Source organism: Staurois parvus, unplaced genomic scaffold (genome assembly GCF_062004578.1).
Source record: "Staurois parvus isolate SC_StPar_1 unplaced genomic scaffold, SC_StPar_1.0 ptg000051l, whole genome shotgun sequence".
Lineage (NCBI taxonomy): Eukaryota > Metazoa > Chordata > Amphibia > Anura > Ranidae > Staurois > Staurois parvus.
Genome location: NW_028317847.1, coordinates 5,394,538 through 5,415,704, shown reverse-complemented (window position 1 = coordinate 5,415,704; position 21,167 = coordinate 5,394,538).

Genomic DNA, 21,167 nt, shown 5'->3' with positions numbered 1-21,167 from the left:
TGTATGGCTCTCTCTGTAGCAATTGAAAGACAACTCCTTCTTCTCTCCCTCCTGCTGGTTTTCAGCTGCCGCAGAGAGAGCCATGCAGAAGATCAGTTCTAGTAATTGCCCCCCCCCCCCCAGCTGCACCTGTGACGATTGCGACGTCAGATCCCAGCCCTTCACACCAAACTCGTGACTGAAGGACTAGCCAATCTAAAACAGCAATGTCACAAGCGTAACAATGCCACACCCAGCTGCCCACCCTGTACAACGATTTTCCAGTTAATGGACCACAATCGATGTACTGGAAGCCTGAGCGCGATTGTAACTGGGTTAGGTTAATTACGCAACTAACCCTTCACACTGCCACCACCTCCTTTTTGTACAGAGAAAGAGGAAACTCGGCAATATCAGCAATAACACTATGATGGTTGAAATAATCATCTGTATACCATTGTCACCGCAAGCAGGTTACACAGAGGATTAAACACACACAGTAGCACTCTACAGCGGCAGCAATTCGTAGTTTGCATTAAAGGCGTTAGAAACAGTTCAACACTTTCAGAAAGTAAGATTTATTATTAAAAGGTCAAAAGGGTGCAATAAAAAATATTTACAGAAAAAGATGTAGCCAGTATATATATATAAATATACAGAGAACAATAGCACAGCAAAGCGATAACAGAAAGGAATTTTGCGGGTTAAAGTACTTGCCAGTCAGCCTTGGTGTAAACAGCTTCAAGTTTCATAAGTCAAAAAGATTTATCTCCCACTGTCAGTTTCGATGTTAAGACAGGAGACTCTTCTTTTCTCTCCCTTAACTCAGCTTAGCTTTTCTAGCATCTCCACTGGGTGCCTCCCTGGAGCAGTAAACCAATCCTCTCCTTTTGGGGAGGGAGGTGTAGGTGGAGCCCTAAGTTATGACTAGAAACTCTCATAGCTGCTATTATGATTCATACCTCATTCTCGGGGGCATTTGGCAGCCTGGGCACTAGTATATTAATACTCAGCAGCATCTGCGGAATGGTTAGAGATGAAACATGTCATATACACTTGAATGGTTCAGGAGATATCTTTCCTGCCCTCCTATATATTCCAGCTAGGGAATGTAATATACGGTTTGTATTAACTTAACCAATCTGACCATATGCCTGGTTTTTATGTAAGTCTCTCATATTCCAAGATATGAAATCATAGGGGAAAATGGATGCTGAATGTGGTGTCTTGTGTTATGCCTTCTCTGGAATGTCTTTGAACTCCCATGAAGGACTTGGTATACGCTTTTACGATATCCCAGATTGCACAGCTACCAGACGGGGGGCACCTAGCTGGTGAGGTTTTATAGCCAGGACGCCCACCCACTGGGTTTCGATGCCTTTTTCAACTCTGCATCAAACAGACCACATGTCACTCAACAGAGAGGGTGGGGGGATGATTGGAGTAGGAAGCCCGCTTTGGGAGTGAGAGATGGTACAACATGGAAAATTCTTAACAAAATGGAGGACCGCGTCCGTCTCTGTGTGCACGATTGCTACAGCACCCATCTCCTCCTGCTGCTAAGGCTGCAAAAACACAATAGGATCCTTCAGGATGGTTCAGGGTGGAAGGGTCTGGTAAATTTGTCACATTACCAGCCCCTTCTTTTGCTGAATGAACACAATGAGTGATCAATACCAATTACTCGCTGTGTTCATTCAAAACTGCAGCATAGTAAACTGTGTTTTTTGGGGGGCTGTCAGGTTGGTTGTATGGGGCCCTGTGGTTTCTAACAGCAGCCCTGTCTACTAGCGTCATTTAATATGTTCCCAGTTTCATATTGTCTTCTGCAGCATTTCCCCAGCCAGCAACGTATCCTGTCCACACTCTCTGACCCTCATTTCCTGAGGTTTATCCAGATGTATAGCAAGAGCTATTGCTTTTACAGATGTAAAATAAAGTGAATCTTTTAGGCCTTCTTCACATGTGCGGTGGTTTCAAACATACCTCTGAAAAGCAATTCACGGTGGATTGGTTTTCAGAGGTTGTTTAAAGCCAGCTTACATTAGGCAATACTGCTGTCACCTAAGACCCTGGTCACACTAGATGAGAATTGGCATGCGATGTTCATGCCATGAGACTTGGAAATCGCATGCCAAATCGCACCCTATTGTCCACAATTAGAGCGGTCATATCGGTGTGGTTCCGACTTGGTTGGGGCAGCACTGATTTCTAAAGTAGTACATGCACTACTTTTGGTGCGATTTGCATAGATATCTGTATCAGATGTCTTGCAAATCGCACCTGAAACCGGCAGGTCACCCGACTTTGAAATCGTGCAACTTCACTGTAAGTCGCACAATTTCAAAGTAGTGTTTGATGTGACGTAATGTAATGTTTGATGTGACCTGATGTAAATGCCTGGGGTTTTTTCTTCTCATCTCTAGGGGGATTTTGCATTGCAATGCTGCACCCCAAGTGGTTGGCTTGCAGTAACAGCATGGTCTCCTTGACTTCAATGGACAAGCTTGCCTGCCAAATGAGGCATGACATGTTAAATTTGCTGCACCACAAAGCATCACGACTGCAGCAATATGGATGGACCTGATTGGCTGCTGCATTATTTTGTAGGTGGGCAGTGTGTGGTAAACATTCAGATCAATTGTCTGCTTTTACCACTCCTTCGTCATGCAGTGAACTCATCCTTTCTGTGCTATAGTGCCAGAGTGCCAACCTTCTTATCTGTATATTGTCAGTTAAAGTGTTTCTAAACCCCGGACTCCGCATTCACTATAACTGGTCTCCCCGGACCCTGCATTCACTATATCTGGTCTCCCTGGACCCTGCATTCACTATATCTGGTCTCCCCGGACCCTGCATTCACTATATCTGGTCTCCCAGGACCCTGCATTCACTATATCTGGTCTCCCTGGACCCTGCATTCACTATATCTGGTCTCCCCGGACCCTGCATTCACTATATCTGGTCTCCCTGGACCCTGCATTCACTATATCTGGTCTCCCAGGACCCTGCATTCACTATATCTGGTCTCCCTGGACCCTGCATTCACTATATCTGGTCTCCCTGGGCCCCACATTCACTATATCTGATCTCCCACAGAACATGGAAATGCAATTATTTTATTAACTATAAACTTATAAATACCTTTTCTCATCAGCAGTTAGAGCAGTCTTGTGACTTCTATCAGTGTCCAGAAGAGCACTGGCTAAAACTTGTAGGAGGAGTTTTCATTCTCCCCTGATTGTCCTGTGAGGCTGCATGACCCCTAGCCCTCTGTGTGGACAGTGCTGATTTTCCCTGTGCTGATCACATGTACCCTCCCAAGATAAAAAAATATCTCTAGCAATACACACCAAACTGGGCATGTGCAGCTTGCCCCTAAGGCTCTGTTCTATCAGCAGATGGATGGGGGACAGAAGAAGAAGGGGAGGATCAGAGAAGACAGGATCAAACAGCGTTTTTGCACAATGCAGAGGATTAACCCCTTAGGTTCCACAGTGAGTATAACAAGCATGCTTTACTGCATATACAGACTGATTTTACTGTTGTGGGTTTAGTAACACTTTAGCCCCCCTGGCGGTATTCCTGAGTGTAGCTCGGGATAAAGTTTCAGTACCACAAGCGGTAACCCCCGAGCTACACTCGGGCTTACCATGCGGCGCTGCTCCGCGATCCCTAGATCACTTAGCTTGTCCTGCGCTCCCGCAATGTCTCCCCTGCAATGTCCCCAGCAAAGTCCTCCGGCGGATGCCAGCATCTGTCTTCTGGGTTCCGTTCCCTGCGACGTCAGGACGTACGGGGACGGAACGGCGGGAAATTTGAAAATGACAAAAAGTGACATTCACTGAATACACATAAATCACATAGTAAAACATTACTGTATCAAACCATTTCACATACATTTTGTCCCGAGTGCTTTGTCCGGCGCCCTGCCTGCATTTTTACTCTTCTTTCTGCCTGGAAACTGAGAAATGTCCATGGCGTATAAAAAGCGTCCCTTTAGGTCAAAAGCAGTTGTAGACCAGCTAGAGAACAGCGATAGTAAATCAGAACCACTTGCAGAATTGAGTGATAATGATTTGTGGGGATATTCATCATCAGACACTGAAAACGATTTCGCGACTTTGCTTAGTGATGTGCGAACTTGGCGCTATATTTCAAATTCAGTGTTTTTGGTTTGATTATATTATTGAATTAAATGTATTATTATTATATTATTATTTTTTATGATTATTTATTAAATTATAATTTATGATTTTGTGTTTCGAGTTTTATCCTACCCGGGATGTTTACTAGACTCTTGTTCGGACAGATTTCAGTGAGTTATTCCTAAGAATTATAGGCCTACAATATAAAACGCCAAATTTCCATGCAAAATAATGGTACCGCTTTCAGCACCAGAAATACTGACATAATCAGACCGCCAGGGAGGTTAAGCGTTGTGGTTATGAGTGCTCAGCCGAGCAGTGGAGCTAAACACAGGACAGCTGTTTCCTTTCTACATAGATCTTCACTCTAACTAGAAAACATTTAAAGAGCATTTCCACTTTTGTTGACAAAAAAAGCATTCCCCCTCTGGGTGATCTATGTGCATTGCAGGGATTTTAACAAACTTTGTTGCACATTTTGTTATTTTGAAGAAATAGCTGTTTGTCTGTGTCCATGTGCAGAGTGAATGTGAATGGAAGTGATTTCATAATTATCAATCAGCTGCTGCACCTGCAGGGCTCTAATGAGGAAAGTGGCAGGGTCTGCATCCCTGTAGAAGTGATTTCGCTTTGGGACTATGTCACCAAAATGACCTTTTTGTTGCAGGGGATGCCTAAACTCTGACTTAGTGCAGACTTCTGGAAAAATCATTAAGCCAATCATACAAGCAGGAAATTACATTTTTGGGGGGTGCTCTATACACCACCTGTGTAAAGAATGCCTCCAGGTTGCGATATTGAATTTTGCAAAAAAATTACTGTGCTGCAGATTAAAAAGGGAAGGACTTTTTTTTAATAACATTTAATTACAATATGATCTGTGTAGCAATTGTATACACTATATTATTTTTTTTTTATTTGCTATTTTTATCTCATGAAAGTGGGGTACAACTTTGCTAAAGTGTAAGCAACTGCCATTTTTTTTAATATCAAACCTTCCATAAACCAAATGTAACTTTTGGGTGTCACTCCTTCTATTGGGGAAACATTGTCTATCCTTATTCAAAATAATATTCCAAGCACTGACTAGAAACGCACATAGCCTGCTGACAGGTGGGGGCCCTGGTCATGGTACAGAAGGTCTCACAGAGGAGATTGGATGTATCCTACGGAGATTCTTATTCTTACTTCAAGTGCAAGAAGTGAGGGGATATTAAACTGTACAGTTGGAAGATATTAAATTGTGAATCACTGCATATTGATTGAATCTGAATGGAACCCTGAATGTGCATTAATGAGTACGGAGTCCACCTACATTAATAATGTACTGGAATAAGGGGTCTGGAGGACCATAAAGCATATGTTTCCATATGATGGTGTTTAAGAAAAGACAAGGAAGAGAGGTTGTCACAGCTTGGTATTATCTGTGGATGTTCTGTTTTAATTGCATACATAAAATGGATGGTTTTATTTAGAGAAGATGACTAATGGGTAGGATATTATTTTGAATGATATAATGCCAGTAGGCAGCGCAGTAACTAAATGGTTAGCACTAGGGTCGTTAGCACTAGGGTCGTTGGTTCAAATCCCAACCACGGCACCACCTGCATGCAGTTTGCATGTTCTCCCTGTGCCTGCGTGGGTTTCCTCCAGGTACTCCGGTTTCCTCCTACACCCCAAAGACATGCTGATAGGTTAATTGGCTCTGGTCTAAATTGGCCCTAGTATTTGTATATATGAATGTAAGTTAGGGACCTTAGATTGTACACCCTTTGAGGGTTAGGGGCTGATGTGAATGTACAATATATGTAAAGTGCTGCATAAATTGACGGCACTATATATATACCTGAAATAAATAAATAATAGGAGGGATGCACTAATACCAGTATCGGTGCTGATGCTGAGTATTTTCACGAGTACCCGTACACATGAAAATGCTCTTGATACGTTGCGGTGCGATTTGCATCAATACAAAATGCAAATTGCACCGTAAGGATAGGAATACGATTCCTGTCCAAATTGCTCTACTTATTCCCTACTGATCCTGTGTGAACTCAGGCTTGCCATATACAGGTATTCTAACTCGAAAAATTAGAATGTTGTGCAAAAGGTTATGTATTTCATTAATGCAACTTAAAAGGTGAAACTAATATATGAGAGACTCATTACATGCAAAGCAAGATAGTTCAAGCCGTGATTTGTCATAATTGTGATGATTATGGCTTACAGCTCATGAAAACCCCAAATCAGGGGCGGACTGACCATTTGGAAACTCGGGCACTGCCCGAGGGCCCGGGGTCAGTAGGGGGCCCCATGAGATACCCCTGGTACCTTTTTCATAGGCTTTTTTGAGTTTGGGCAAGGACACAGGGGCCCCATGATCCCCTATTGCCCGGGGGCCCCATGAGTTGTCAGTCCGCCCCTGACCCAAATCCACAATTTCAGAAAATGAGAATATTACATGCAATCAATAAAACAAGGATTGTACATAGAACAATATCGGACCTCTGAAAAGTATAAGCATGCATATGTACTCAGTACTTGGTTTGGGCCCCTTTTGCAGCAATTACTGCCTCAATGCGGCGTGGCATGGAAGCTATCAGCCTGTGGCACTGCTGAGGTGTTATGGAAGACCAGGATGCTTCAATAGCGGCCTTCAGCTCTTCTGCATTGTTCGGTCTCATGTCTCTCATCTTTCTCTTGGCTTCTTCTAGAAGCTAGTGGGTGGAGGCAAAGAGGCGGTGATCTGTATATTTATGGGAATATGGCCAGTCCCAGGCAGGAGGCCTGGCAGGGTGGTGAAAGGGGCCTATAAATATGAAAGAGCCTAGTCATCAGGGAGTCTGGTGATCAGGTGGAAGATGGACTGCTGAAGATAGTGAGGCCTGGGAGGATACCTTGGGGATGGGGGGCTCTACCTCCAGGCTGAGGGAGGAGAGAGAATGAAAGGAAGCTGGAAAGAGGGATATCTACTGCCCTGCAGTCTAAAGAAGTAGGCAGCCTGCCTAGCCTGGGAATACTAGCACAGTGAAAGGTCTGGAAGCAGTCTAATCCATAGCAGCAGGATACAAGGGACAGTGTGAGTACCTCTACCCCCAGGGCCTAGAAGGGAGAAGGCTGCCAGATGCATTATCCAGCAAGCTTTCATTTCACTCTGAGACACTCTTCAAGGTAAGCCGGTGGGCTGGTGGCAGGGGCGGACTGACAACTCATGGGGCCCCCGGGCAATAGGGGATCATGGGGCCCCTGTGTCCTTGCCCAAACTCCAAAAAGCCTATGAAAAAGGTACCAGGGGCATCTCATGGGGCCCCCTACTGACCCCGGGCCCTCGGGCAGTGCCCGAGTTTCCAAATGGTCAGTCCACCCTCTGGCTGGTGGTATTGCTTACTTGGGCTTTGAGACTTCACTCAAAGGGACCTAGTGCTCCTTAAAGTAACATTGCTACTAATCCTTAAAGGGACTGATACCACTCCAGTGGGAGTAACGTGCATGATCCATTTTTCTTGTACGTAGTGAAGGAAGGTGTCCTTAAATTGTTCTACTAAGTCAAATTGGACATCCCATAATCCCCAATCCCTATCCAAGTTGCTTTCCCCTCAAAAAAAAAAAAAATACAAGCCCATGGACTGGATTTCTGACTACATGTGTCTGCTGAAAATGCATGTTGCCTGGCTGTGCAGGAATAGGGAGACCGAAAAATCCAAAGGGGGTAGCTCTACATGAGTCATTTTCCTGATATGTTTATTTCCTGTGATCATCTGTGCCATCTAGTGGCCATAAAGTGGTTATTTCTCAATCAGGAAAATACTACAATATGGACACTAGATGGAGCTGCTGATCATAGAAAAAACATATTAGGCAAATTATGGGGATTGTCTGTATTGGCTGTGCAAATGGTTGTGACATTTGAACATCAACTTCTTTTTATAAATAGATCCGTTATTTTCTGTTCTCTGGGGATTTGAGGAGATATTAAAGAATATGTAAACCCAACATTTCATATGTGCGTGCTGTACCATGTATTTGAATGAAAAAGTATCCTGTTCTCATTGTATTGCTTCCTTTGTGTGAAATCTCTGATTTTCCTGTCAGTGGCTCTGAGGAAGATGCAAGTCCTCGAAACGCGTCAGCCTATTGGATGTCTACACTCCCTATTGCGGACTGTTACTCAGCGCGGTGTTGACCCAGCTGTTCTTTTATGACGTGCCTTGACTTTATTGTCGTATATGAGTACAACACCTATTTTATTTCTTATTAAACATTTTTTATGGTAATGCACTAGGCCTGTGCACCCTCTGTTTGTTCTTTCCTCATTCCTGTCAGTCCCTCTGCTTTCATATTAAAACTGACAACACTGGGCAGGAGAACACAGTGTGGTCAGTTCTGTTCTAGTTGTGCTGAGAATGTATCCTGCTTTCCTCCAATGATCAGACTTGTGCTGGCATAACCCCACCCAGCACAGCCATTCACTGGAAAGACAAGTGTGTTGCAGTTTCTCCTCTCTTAGCTCTCTGAGCTGTTTATGCAGCTGAGAACAGAGGGTATGTGGTCATTTATTTTTTTAAAAAAAAAGGGAAAAAAGGCATTTTGTATCTATACACAAATGTTTTAAATTTCATTTCTATTGTAAACTCAGAGGGTTTACAATCACTTTAACCGCCTCTCGCCCGTCATATAAGGAAATGACGGGAGGACGGTGGTTCTCTTGTTCTGGCTGGGAGAACGTCATAGGAAGTCCTCCCACTCTAACAGCGCGGCGATCGATGATGCGCTGTGTCACTGTAAAGAGCCGATGACGTCGGCTCTGTCATGTGATCAGCTGTGTCCAATTACAGCTGATCGCATGTAAACAAGGAAATGCCAGTTATTGGCAGTTCTCTCCTCAAGCTGACAGTGCATGAGGAGAGGAGAGACGGTAAGAGGCATTCCTCAGAGGGGACATCTTCACCGATCTTCACTGATCATCTTCATGATCAGTGAACTGATGATCAGTGTAGCCACATCAGTGCCACCTGTCAGTGCCCATCAATGTCACATACCAGTGCCCATCAGTGCACATCAATGCCACATATCGGTGCCTACTAGTGCACATCAATGCCACATATCAGTGCCTACTAGTGCACATCAATGCCACATATCAGTGCCCATCAGAGCTGCCTTTCTGTGCCAACTATTAGTGCCAGTCAGTGCTGCCTATCAGTGCCAGTTAGTGACACCTATCAGTGCCAGTCAGTGCCCCCTATCTGTGGCAGACAGTGCTGCTTATCAGTGCCACCTATCAGTGGCACCTATCAGTGCCACCTATCAGTGCCGCCTATTAGTACCATATATGAGTGCTGCCTTTCAGTGCTCATCAGTGATGCCTGTCAATGCCCACAAGTGACACCTGTCAATACCCATCAGTGCCACCTACCAGTGCATCCTCAGCAGTGCCGCCTATCAGTGCAGCCTATCAGTACCCATCACTGCAGCCTCATTGGCGCACATCAGGGAAGGAGAAAAATTACTTATTTACAACATTTTGTAACAGAAACTAAGAAAAAACTTTTTTTAAAAAAGAATTTTCAGTCTTATTTAGTTTGTTTAGCTAAAAATAAAAAAAATAAAAAAGGTGTTTAAATACCACCAAAAGAAATCTCTGTCTCAAAAAAATTATAAAAATGCCATATGGGCACAATGTTGCATGACCACGCAATTGTCATTTAAAATGTGACAGCGCTGAAAGCTGAAAATTGGCCTGGGCAGGAAGGAGGTAAAAGTGCCGACAGGCAGGTGGCTAAGGCTCCATGCACACTAGCATTTTTTATAAGTTAAAAAAACACTAGAAAAAACGCTGGAGGAAAAATGCTGATAATAACATGTTTGTGCCAGCTTGTAGTAGCATTTAGAAAATTGAAAAAAGCTGTTAGGAGTGTTTTAGTAGAAGTGTTTAGGAGCGTTCAGTTTTTTCTGCCAGGAAAACGCTCCCAAAAAAATTGTTTTTTTCTGCTACTAAACGCAGAAGCTTGCAAAATGCCTAAAACAGTGTGCATAGACACATAGGATAACGTGTTCTAGGAGCAGAAAACAAAATGCTCATAATAGCTTCTAGGAGCTTAAAAAAACGCTAGTATGCATGGAGTCTTCATTTTTTCTATTTTTTCCACCCTTGTTCAATCTTGCTTGCAGCTTAGTGTTGCTGATCTCCTCCAGTCTCTCTCAGCTTCTTTTTGTCTACATGCACTTCCTCATGATGCACATTAGCTGCACATCATTGCTTTGAATCGGCTTTTCTTAGGCTCCATGTACACAGGACGTTTGGAAAACACTTCTGAACGATGGAAACTGACTGCTGGAAAACGCAGGTTAAAAAACGTCTGTTTAGCCGCATTTGCATACCGCGTTTATGCGCATTTATGAGCATTTGCAATTAGAAGCATTTTTTAAAGATAACCTCAGGAGACCTTCCAAAATGCCCAGAATGCACTGAAAAACAGTAAAAAATTTACTATTTCAGACATTTTGAGAGAAATATAGAGAGTAGAAGCAGAGAGAGCAGTATGCAATGAGATTAGCTGTCTTTTTTTTTTTTTGTGGTGTTTGGATGTGTTCCAGCCCATTTCTGTGCAGAAATTAATGCAGCAGTGTCTAACATATTTTGTATATCAGGAAAGAGATTGGTGCAGCGCTAAATCATAACACACGTTAATACACACAATATCGTACTGCTTCAAACATATGTGGATACGTGATAACACCTAAAAGGTGATTATTAGTGATAGGATTAGTTCAATATGGTTGTGTGGATCATAGAAAGATCACAATTCCAAGTGAGTGGACGTCCTGATCCGGGAGTGACAGCTGGTGCAAATCAAACAAATGGGTGAAAAACGCACTCACCAGAAGTGCGTTTAAAATACGCATTAATTAATCCTGCGTCACCAGGCCATAGATAGGTCATCAGATCTCGGGTCAGGTACACTCACGAATCACCATCTAAGCTCCACAGAAAAAGGTCACCAGGGTCTGCTACCAGGTATCACCATCAGGGTCATCTTTTCTCCAGATGGGCACTGCGAATGATAGCACTCACACGGAGTGCCCAATAAGAGACCACATAGTGTGATATTGCTTAAGGTACCTTTATTCAAGGACAGTGGGTACAATAGCGAATTTTCAAAAAATTCCAAAAAAGTTACTGACCATGTATTCAGGATAGCCACCAGCGGTGGTTGAATGTCCAGTTGCTGCAGCCCCACTGACGCGTTTCGTGCGATGCACGTAGTCATAGGGATAAGGGCTTACCATTTGAGTACCAGGAAAGCGCTTTGCACGCATTTTTCATGATGAAAATAGGCTCTGGACAGCATCTGGAAATGGAAGAGTTAAAAAAAAAATTCCAAACGCTTATAAACGCGGTTAGCTGCCATTTGAAACGCTGATAAAATCTACTCCTGAACGCAAGTTTGGTGCGTTCAAAAAAACAACTGTAAACTCAACTGCCTGTAAACAACGATGTGTACATGGACACATAGGAAAACATTAGGGAGAGTTCAGGGGCTGCTGAAAAAAATGCAGAAAAGCTCCTAAACGTGAGTTTACCAGCTGCAGTGTACATGAGCCTTACAGTGACAACTTTGGATCATGTTTGTGCAATGTGTGCCAAGCCAGCTGCAGGAGCACAATTGGGAGGCAGAGGCTGAGCGTTGTCACTCTGTAACAGGAAGTGTCTGAACAAGGATCTTCGTGGCAGGATCACCAGGTAATCTTTTCATGAAAGCTGCAGATTTAAAAAAAAAATTGAAAATAACTTTTGAAATAACATTTACACAGATCTGCTGTAATGTGTTTGCTGCATTCTTGTGCAAAATGAATAAAATGTCTTGCAGGAAGAATGAGATTCTGGTAGAAGCCATGGCAGGAGGACAGAGGTGGGAACTGAATGTCAACTATCACATTAGTTTTGGCTGGATTGGTCTTGGCTAGTCCTTGCTTTGCTACGTTCCTCATCCGCTCAGCCTGCTACATGTGTTAATGAACCCAGGTGGAAGCATATTTCCTTTGTTGTCCCAGTATCATCCATCACTAACACTGTGACCTTGCTGGTTCATTGTCTCCTGTCCCTGTTCCCCCTCGTGGTTTCAGTGTCAGGCATATCTCTATGGCCAGAACTTGTCGTCAGTTCCCTCCTGTCAGTCTCTCCTCCTAAATCATTTAGTAGGTGGCTCTTAAAGGTCCTTTACTAACGGGGTCTGTACAGATAAATCACCATCGCACAGTCTTTCAATGATTTCATCTTGACATAGGAAAGATCAGATTTTAAATCTTTTTATTAAACATATTAATTATCATTTGTTGATGGTACCATAAAGGCTTGCTCACAGTCCTGTGCGTTATAAAGTATATCATAACCCGTGTTATATCGCCGGTTACAGGAATATGTGGCAAAGCTCTGTATATGGCTGTCGCAGTGCGTTCCCATTTATTGTACATGTAGCTACAGTGTACTACAACCCACATGTGCTACAACGCACCATAGAGCACAGATGTGATGCGGTGTGTCTTGATAAAAAGGTCAGGACCTACAGTGGATATAAAAGTCTACACACCCCTGTTATAATGTCAGGTTTCTGTAATGTAAAAAAAATGAGATAAAGAGAAATAATTTCAGAACTTTTTCCAGCTTTAATGTGACCTATAAATTGTACAACACAGTTGAACAACAAACTGAAATCTTCCCGGTTGGGGTGGGGGGGGGGGGAGTAAAAATAAAAAACTAAAATAAGATGGTTGCATAAGTGTGCACACCCTTAAACTAATACTTTGTTGAAGCACCTTTTGATGTGATTCCAGCACTCAGTCTTTTGTGCCATGCTGAGTCTATCAGCATGGCACATCTTGACTTGGCAATATTTGCCCACTCTTCTTTGCAGAAACACTTCAAATCTGTCCTCTCCTGTGCACAGCCCTCTTCAGATCACCCCACAGATTTTTGATTGGATTCAGGTCTGGGCTCTGGCTGGGCCATTCCAAAATTTGAATCTTCTTCTGGTGAAGCCATTTCTTTGTTGATTTGGATGTATGCTTTGGGTCGTTGTCATGCTGAAAGATGAGGTTCCTCTTCATGTTCAGCTTTCTAGCAGAAGCCTGAAGGTTTTGTGCCAATATTGACTGGTATTTGGAACTGTTCATAATTCCCTCTACCTTGACTAAGGCCCCAGTTCCAAGTGAAGAAAAACAGCCCTAAAGCATGATGCTGCCACCACCATGCTTCACTGTGGGTATGGTGTTCTTTTGGTGATGTGCAGTTTTGTTTTTACGCCAAACATATCTTTTGGAATTCTGGCCAAAAAGTTTAACCTTGGTTTCATCAGACCAGAACACATTTTCCCTCATGCTTTTAGGAGACTTTGGATGTGTTTTTGCTAAATTTAGCCTGGCTTGAATGTTTTTCTTCGTAAGAAAAGGATTCCATCTTGCCACTCTACCCTTTTGTCCAGACATATGAAGATTACGGGAGATTGCTGTCACATGTACCACACAGCCAGTACTTACCAGATATTCCTGAAGCTCCTTTAATGTTGCTGTAGTCTTCTTGGCAGCCTCCCAGACCAGTTTTCTTCTTGTCTTTTCATCAATTTTGGAGGGACGTCCAGTTCCAAGGAGTTGGGTGTTTGGCTAGCAAACCAGCTGTTGAAAAGGCCTCTGCTTGCAGTCGCACTGAAAAAAATACCATTAAAGGTCCAGTTAGCTTCTAGTCCATTCACATTGCTGTCAATACCTGATGAAAGGAGTGCTCTTGGACCCCCAAAACGCATTGGATACTTTTTGGCTTGTCCCACAGACTTTTATTGCAATAAAGTTTTATCTGGAACTCTTATCAGTGGTGTGACGCTTCAATAAATAGGGTCTTTTCTGTCATAAAAACCTGTCAGCATTTACGGCTGGGGGGGCCTTTCGTCCCTCATATAACGCCCTCCTGGTCACGCCGCTCGTGTGCATCCCTGGGGCATGGCGATCTGTGGTGAGCTGTGTCCCCAGGACAGTGCCAATCCATGTCCATCAGTGCAGCATATCAGCACCCATCAGTGCAGCATATCAGTGCCCATCAGTGCCAACTATCAATAACCATCGGTGCTGTCTCATCAGTTCCTCTTCGTCAGAGCACATCAGTATCCATCAGTGCAGCTTATCAGTGCCCATCAGTGCTGCCTCATCAGTGCCCGTCAGTGCAGCCTATTGGGCCTTGATAGGCTGCATTGATGGGCACTATCATTGCAGCCTCATCAGCACCTCATTTAATTTGAAGCCTCCACCAGATTAAATACCACCAAAAGAATACTCTGTCACAAAAAATTATAAATATTTCATTTGGGTACAGTGTTGCATGACTGCGCAATTGTCATTCAAAGTGCAACAGCTCTGAAAGCTGCAAATTGGCCTGGGCAGGAAGGGGGTGAAAGTATCTGGTATTTAAGTGGTTAATACCACGTTAATGCTAAACTCCAGGCATGGCAATTTTTACATGAAATTTTAAATTACATTTTTCCAGCTTGAACCAGTGTTCTCTGAATGGTATCACAAACAAAGGATTTCCCAGCAACACTTACCAGTCAGCCTGCAAAACAACCAATTTGGCCATGTCTAACAATCTGCATTCAAAACATATTTGCAAATATACTGCTCAAAAAAATTAAAGGAACACGTTTTAATTAGAGTATAGCATCAAGTCAATTAAACTCCTGGGGTATTGATCTGGTCAGTTAAATAGCAGAGGGGGTTGTTAATCAGTTTCCGCTGCTCTGGTGTCAATGAAATTAACAACAGGTGCTCTAGATGGGCAACAATGACACAACCCCCAAAACAGTAGTTTTGCATTTGGCTAGGGTCAGTGTCACTACTGGTAGCATGAGGTGTTACCTGGACCCTACAGAGGTTGCACAGGCAGTCCAACTCCTCCAGGATGGCACATCAATACGTGCCATTGCCAGAAGGTTTTCTGTGTCTCCCAGCACAGTCTCAAGATCTCAAGAGCACGGAGGAGATTCCAGGAGACAGGCAGTTACTCTAGGAAAGCTGGACAGGGCTGTAGAAGGTCCTTAATGCATCAGCAGGACCGGTATGCTCCTTTGTGCAAAGGGTAACAGGGTGAGCACTGCCAGAGCCCTACAAAATTACCTCCAGCAGGCCACTGGTGTGAATATCTCTGACCAAACAATCAGAAACAGACGTCATGAGGATGGCCTGAGGACCCGACGTCCTCTAGTGGGTCCTGTGTTTACTGCCTGGCACCATAGAGCTCGATAGGCATTGGCCATTGAACACCAGAATTGGCAGGTCTGCCACTGGCACCCTGTGCTTTTCACAGATGAGAGCAGGTTCACCCTGAGCACATGTGACAGATGTGAAAGGGTCTGGAGAAGCCGTGGAGAACATTATGCTGCCTGTAACATCGTTCACCATGACCGTTTTGGTGGTGGGTCAGTGATGGTCTGGGGAGGTATACCCATGGAGGGACACACAGACCTATACAGGTCTACACTGCTATTAGCTATTGGAATGAAATCCTTGGACCCATTGTAAGACCCTACGCTGGGGCAGTGGGTCCTGGGTTCCTCCTGGTGCACAACAATGCCCGGCCTCATGTGGTGGGAGTATGCAGACAGTTCTATTGAATGGCCCCCATGCTCGTCTGACCTAAATCAAATAGAACACCTCTGGGATATCATGTTTCGGTCCATCCGATACCGCCATGTTGCACCTCAGACTGTCCAGGAGCTCAGTGATGCCCAGATGGTCCAGATCTGGGAGGAAATACCCCAGGACGCCATCCGTTGTCTCATTAGGAGCATGCCCCGAAGTTGTCAGGCATGTATACAAGCACGTGGGGGCCATACAAACTACTGAGTACCATATTGAGTTGCTGCAATGAAATTTCAGCAAAATGGACTAGCTTGCTGCATCATTTTTTCACTTTGATTTTTGGGGTGTCTTTGAATTCAGTCCTCTGTAGGCTGATAATTTTAATTTCCATCAAACAATGGGGCACCTTTACATTCCTAACTCATAACCCAGTCCATATCAGTATAGATATCTAACATGATATTTTTCCCCATTGAGATCTGATGTATGTATGTATATATATATATATGTATGTATATATATATATATATATATATATATATATACAGTCATGGCCGAAATTGTTGGCACCCTTGATATTTCTCCAGGAAATCATGTATTTCTCACGAAACGTATTGCATTAACACATGTTTTGCTATACACATGTTTATTCCCTTTGTGTGTATTGGGACAAAACAAAAAAAGGGAGGAAAGAAAGCAAATTCGACATAATGTCACACAAACCTCCAAAAATGGGCTGGACAAAAGTATTGGCACCCTTTCACAACTGCGGATAAATAAGAATGTTACAAGCATGTGATGCTCCTGTAAACTCACCTGGGGCAAGTAACAGGTGTGGGCAATATAGAAATCACACCTGAAAGCAGATAAAAAGGAGAGACGTTCACTTAACCTTTGCATTGTGTGTCTGTCTGTGCCACACTAAGCATGGACAACAGAAAGAGGAGACGAGAACTGTCTGAGGACCTGAGAACCAAAATTGTGGCAAAATATCAACAATCTCAAGGTTACAAGTCCATCTCCAGAGAACTAGATTTGCCTTTGTCCACAGTGCGCAACATTATCAAGAAGTTTGCAACCCATGGCACTGTAGCTAATCTCCCTGGTCGTGGACGGATGAGGAAAATTGATGAAAGATTGCAACGCAGAATAGTCCGGATGGTGGATAAGCAGCCCCAAACATGTTCCAAAGACATTCAAGCTGTCCTGCAGGCTCAGGGAGCATCAGTGTCAGCGCGAACTATCCGTCGACATTTAAATGAAATGAAACGCTATGGCAGGAGACCCAGGAGGACCCCACTGCTGACACAGAGACATAAAAAAGCAAGACTACAGTTTGCCAAAATGTACTTGAGTAAGCCAAAAGCCTTCTGGGAAAACGTCTTGTGGACAGATGAGACCAAGATAGAGCTTTTCGGTAAAGCACATCATTCTACTGTTTACCGAAAACGGAATGAGGCCTACAAAGAACAAAACACAGTACCTACGGTAAAATATGGTGGAGGTTCAATGATGTTTTGGGGTTGTTTTGCTGCCTCTGGCACTGGGTGCCTTGACTGTGTGCAAGGCATCATGAAATCTGAGGATTACCAAAGGATTTTGGGTCGCACTGTAGGGCCCAGTGTCAGAAAGCTGGGTTTGCGTCCAAGATCCTGGGTCTTCCAGCAGGACAATGACCCCAAACATACGTCAAAAAGCACTCAGAAATGGATGGCAAAGAAGCGCTGGAGAGTTCTGAAGTGGCCAGCAATGAGCCCAGATCTAAATCCCATTGAACACCTGTGGAGAGATCTTAAAATTGCTGTTGGGAAAAGGTGTCCTTCCAATAAGAGAGACCTGGAGCTGTTTGCAAAGGAAGAGTGGTCCAAAATTCCGGGTGAGAGGTGTCAGAAGCTTATTGATGGTTATAGGAAGCGACTGATTTCAGTTATGTTTTCCAAAGGGTGTGCAACCAAATATTAAGTTAAGGGTGCCAATACTTTTGTCCAGCCCATTTTTGGGGTTTTGTGTGACATTATGTCATATTTGCTTTTCTGCCTCTGTTTTATATTTGTTCCAATACATACAAAGGGAATAAACATGTGTATAGCAAAACATGTGTTAATGCAATACCTTTTTTGTGTGAAATACTTGATTTTCAGGAAAAATATCAAGGGTGCCAACAATTTCGGCCATGACTGTATATATATATATATATTGTTCCGAGGGTAGCCATGGCACACTATGTTTGAGATTAATGCGCAGGTGTAAATCAAAACTGGTTTAGAGGCACTCATGGGTCTTATAGAGCAGTGTTTTTCAACCTTTTTTGTGCAAAGGCACACTTTTTTCATGAAAAAAATCACGAGGCACGCCACCATTAGAAAATGTTAAAAAAATTTATTGAAAAACTTTTTGACTTGAGGGCCGCAATGGGTTCATATATTGGACCCGGGGGCCGGACCAAGAGTAGATGAATGATGTGTATGTGTCATCCATAGTAAGTATAGTAATATTCCCCCATAGTAAGCATAGTAATTAATCCCCCATATAGTAATTCATCCCCCATAGTAATTCATCCCCCATATAGTAATTCATCCCCCATAGTAATTCATCTCCCATAGTAATTAATCCCCCATATCGTAATTCATCCCCCATAGTAATTCATCCCCCATAGTAATTAATCCCCCATATAGTAATTCATCCCCCATAGTAATTCATCCCCCATATAGTAATTCATCCCCCATAGTAATTCATCCCCCATAGTAATTAATCCCCCATATAGTAATTCATCCCCCATAGTAATTCATCCCCCATAGTAATTAATCCCCCATATAGTAATTCATCCCCCATATAGTAATTCATCCCCCATAGTAATTCATCCCCCATAGTAATTCATCCCCCATATAGTAATTCATCCCCCATAGTAATTCATCCCCCATAGTAATTCATCCCCCATATTAATTCATCCCCCATATTAAGTCCCCAAGCCCCCCCTGTGTCAATTCACTTACCTTTGCTCCGCGCGTTCCTCTCGCCGTTCCGGTGTAGCATGAAAATCTGTCTCCTATGAGGATCTGTCCCCCTCGACGTATCTGCGCACGTGCCAGTTTCAGGCATTAGCAGCCGATCGGCGATCTCCGGCACATGCGCAGATACGTCGAGGGGGACAGATCATCCTGACAGTATCACGCTCCGCGGGCCGGATTAAAAGGTCCGCCGGGCCGTAGTTTGCCCATTGCTGTTCTAATTATTGGTCTATTTGTGAGTCGAGGCCACATGTTACGGATGAAATTGCAATTTTTCCCATGGCACACCAGACAATATCTCACGGCACACTAGTGTGCCGCGGCACAGTGGTTGAAAAACGCTGTTTTAGAGGAGGGAGATCAAAAACAGCAGCACTTTTATTATCAACGTTTCCATGATGCTCAGTCCATCTTTCTCAAGATGTCTAGAGAAAGATAGACTGAACGTCGAAACGTTGACAATAAAAAGGCTGTGGTTTTTGATCTCCCTCCTCTGCAAGACTCGTGAGTGCCTCCAAAACCATTTAAATATACAGTTGCAAGAAAAATATGTGAACCCCTTGGGATTACATGGAATTTTGCATGAATTGGGCATAAAATGTGCTCTGAACGTCATCTAAGTCACAATAGAAGAACACAGTCTGCTGAACATAATACTACACAAACATTAGATGTTGCCATGGTTTAATTGCACATAACATGTAAACATTCACAGTGCAGGGAGGAAAAAGTATGTGAACCTTTGGACTTAATAACTGGTTGACCCTCCTTTGGCAGCAATAACCTCAACCAAACATTTCCTGTAGTTGCACAACGATCTGGAGTAATTTTGGACCACTCCTCTTCACAAAACTGTTTCAGTGTAGCAATATTCTTGGGATGTCTGGTGTGAATCGCTCTCTTAAGGTCATGCCACAGCATTTCAATCGAGTTGAGGTCAGGACTCTGACTGGGCCACTCCAGAAGGCGTATTCTGTGCTGTTGCAGCCATTGTTTTGTTGAATTACTTGTATGCTTTGGGTCATTGTCCTGTTGCATCACCCATCCTCTGCGGAGCTTCAGTTGGCAGACAGATGGTCGTACGTTTTCCTGCAAAATGTCTTGATAAACTCTGGAATTCATTTTCCTATCAATGACAACAATCCGTCCAGGCCCTGAGTCAGCAAAGCAGCCCCAAACCATGATGTTCCCTCCGCCATGTTTTACAGTGGGGATGAGGTTTTGATGTTGGTGTGCTGTGCCTTTTTTTCTCCACCCATAGTGTTGTGTGTTCTTCCCAAACAACTCAATCTTGGTTCCATCTGTCCACAGTATATTTTGCCAGTAGTGCTGTGGATCATCCAGGTGCTCTTTTGCAAACTTCAAACGTGCTGCAATATTCTTTTTGGACAGCAATTGCTTCCTCCGTGGTGTCCTCCCATGTACTCCATTCTTGTTTAATGTTTTCCTTATTGTAGATGTGTCAACAAAAATGTTAGCATGTGCCAGAGATTTCTGTATGTCTTTAGCTGACACTCTGGGATTCTTCTTTACCTCATGCAGCATTCTGCACTGTGCTCATGCAGTCATTTTTACAGGACGACCACTCCTAGGGAGAGTAGCAACAGTGCTAAACTTTCTCCATTTGTAGACAATCTGTCTTACCGTGGACACATGAACATCAAGGCTTTTGGAAATACTTTTGTAACCTTTTCCAGCTTCATGCAAGTCAACAATTCTTGATCGTAGGTCTTCTGAGAGCTCTTTTCTGCGAGGCATGGTTCACATCAGACAGTGCTTCTTGAAACCAGTAAACCCAAAACAGGTGTGTATTTTTAAGGGTAGGACAGCTGTCAGCAACACATCCAATATCATCACACTGATTGGAGTCAAGGTTGGCTCACTCCTGGCTCCAATTAGCTCTGGGAGAAGTCATTAAGCTAGGGCCTCACATACTTTTTCCTCCCTGCACTGTGAATGTTTACATGTTATGTGCAATTAAACCATGGCAACATCTAATGTTTGTGTAGTATTATGTTCAGCAGACTGTGTTCTTCTATTGTTGTGACTTAGATGACGTTCAGAGCACATTTTATGCCCAATTCATGCAAAACTCCACGTAATCTCAAGGGGTTCACATACTTTTTCTTGCAACTGTATACTCTATTGTTACAGACAACTTTAGAACGTTTATTCAATTATCTTAGTGTCTATGTATATCATTATCTGACTATTATTACGATTAATAATTGGTGCTTATAAAGTGACTTTTTGTAAAGAAATATTAATTTATTTTCATAATCTCCAGTCCATACTCGCACTGATCTGGTTGTGTTCTTAAAGAATTTTGCTTAGCTACAATTCACTCAGAATAATTTATTAAGTCAGTTAAATTATTTTTATAAAAAATTTTTGTATTAGCAGCACTGTG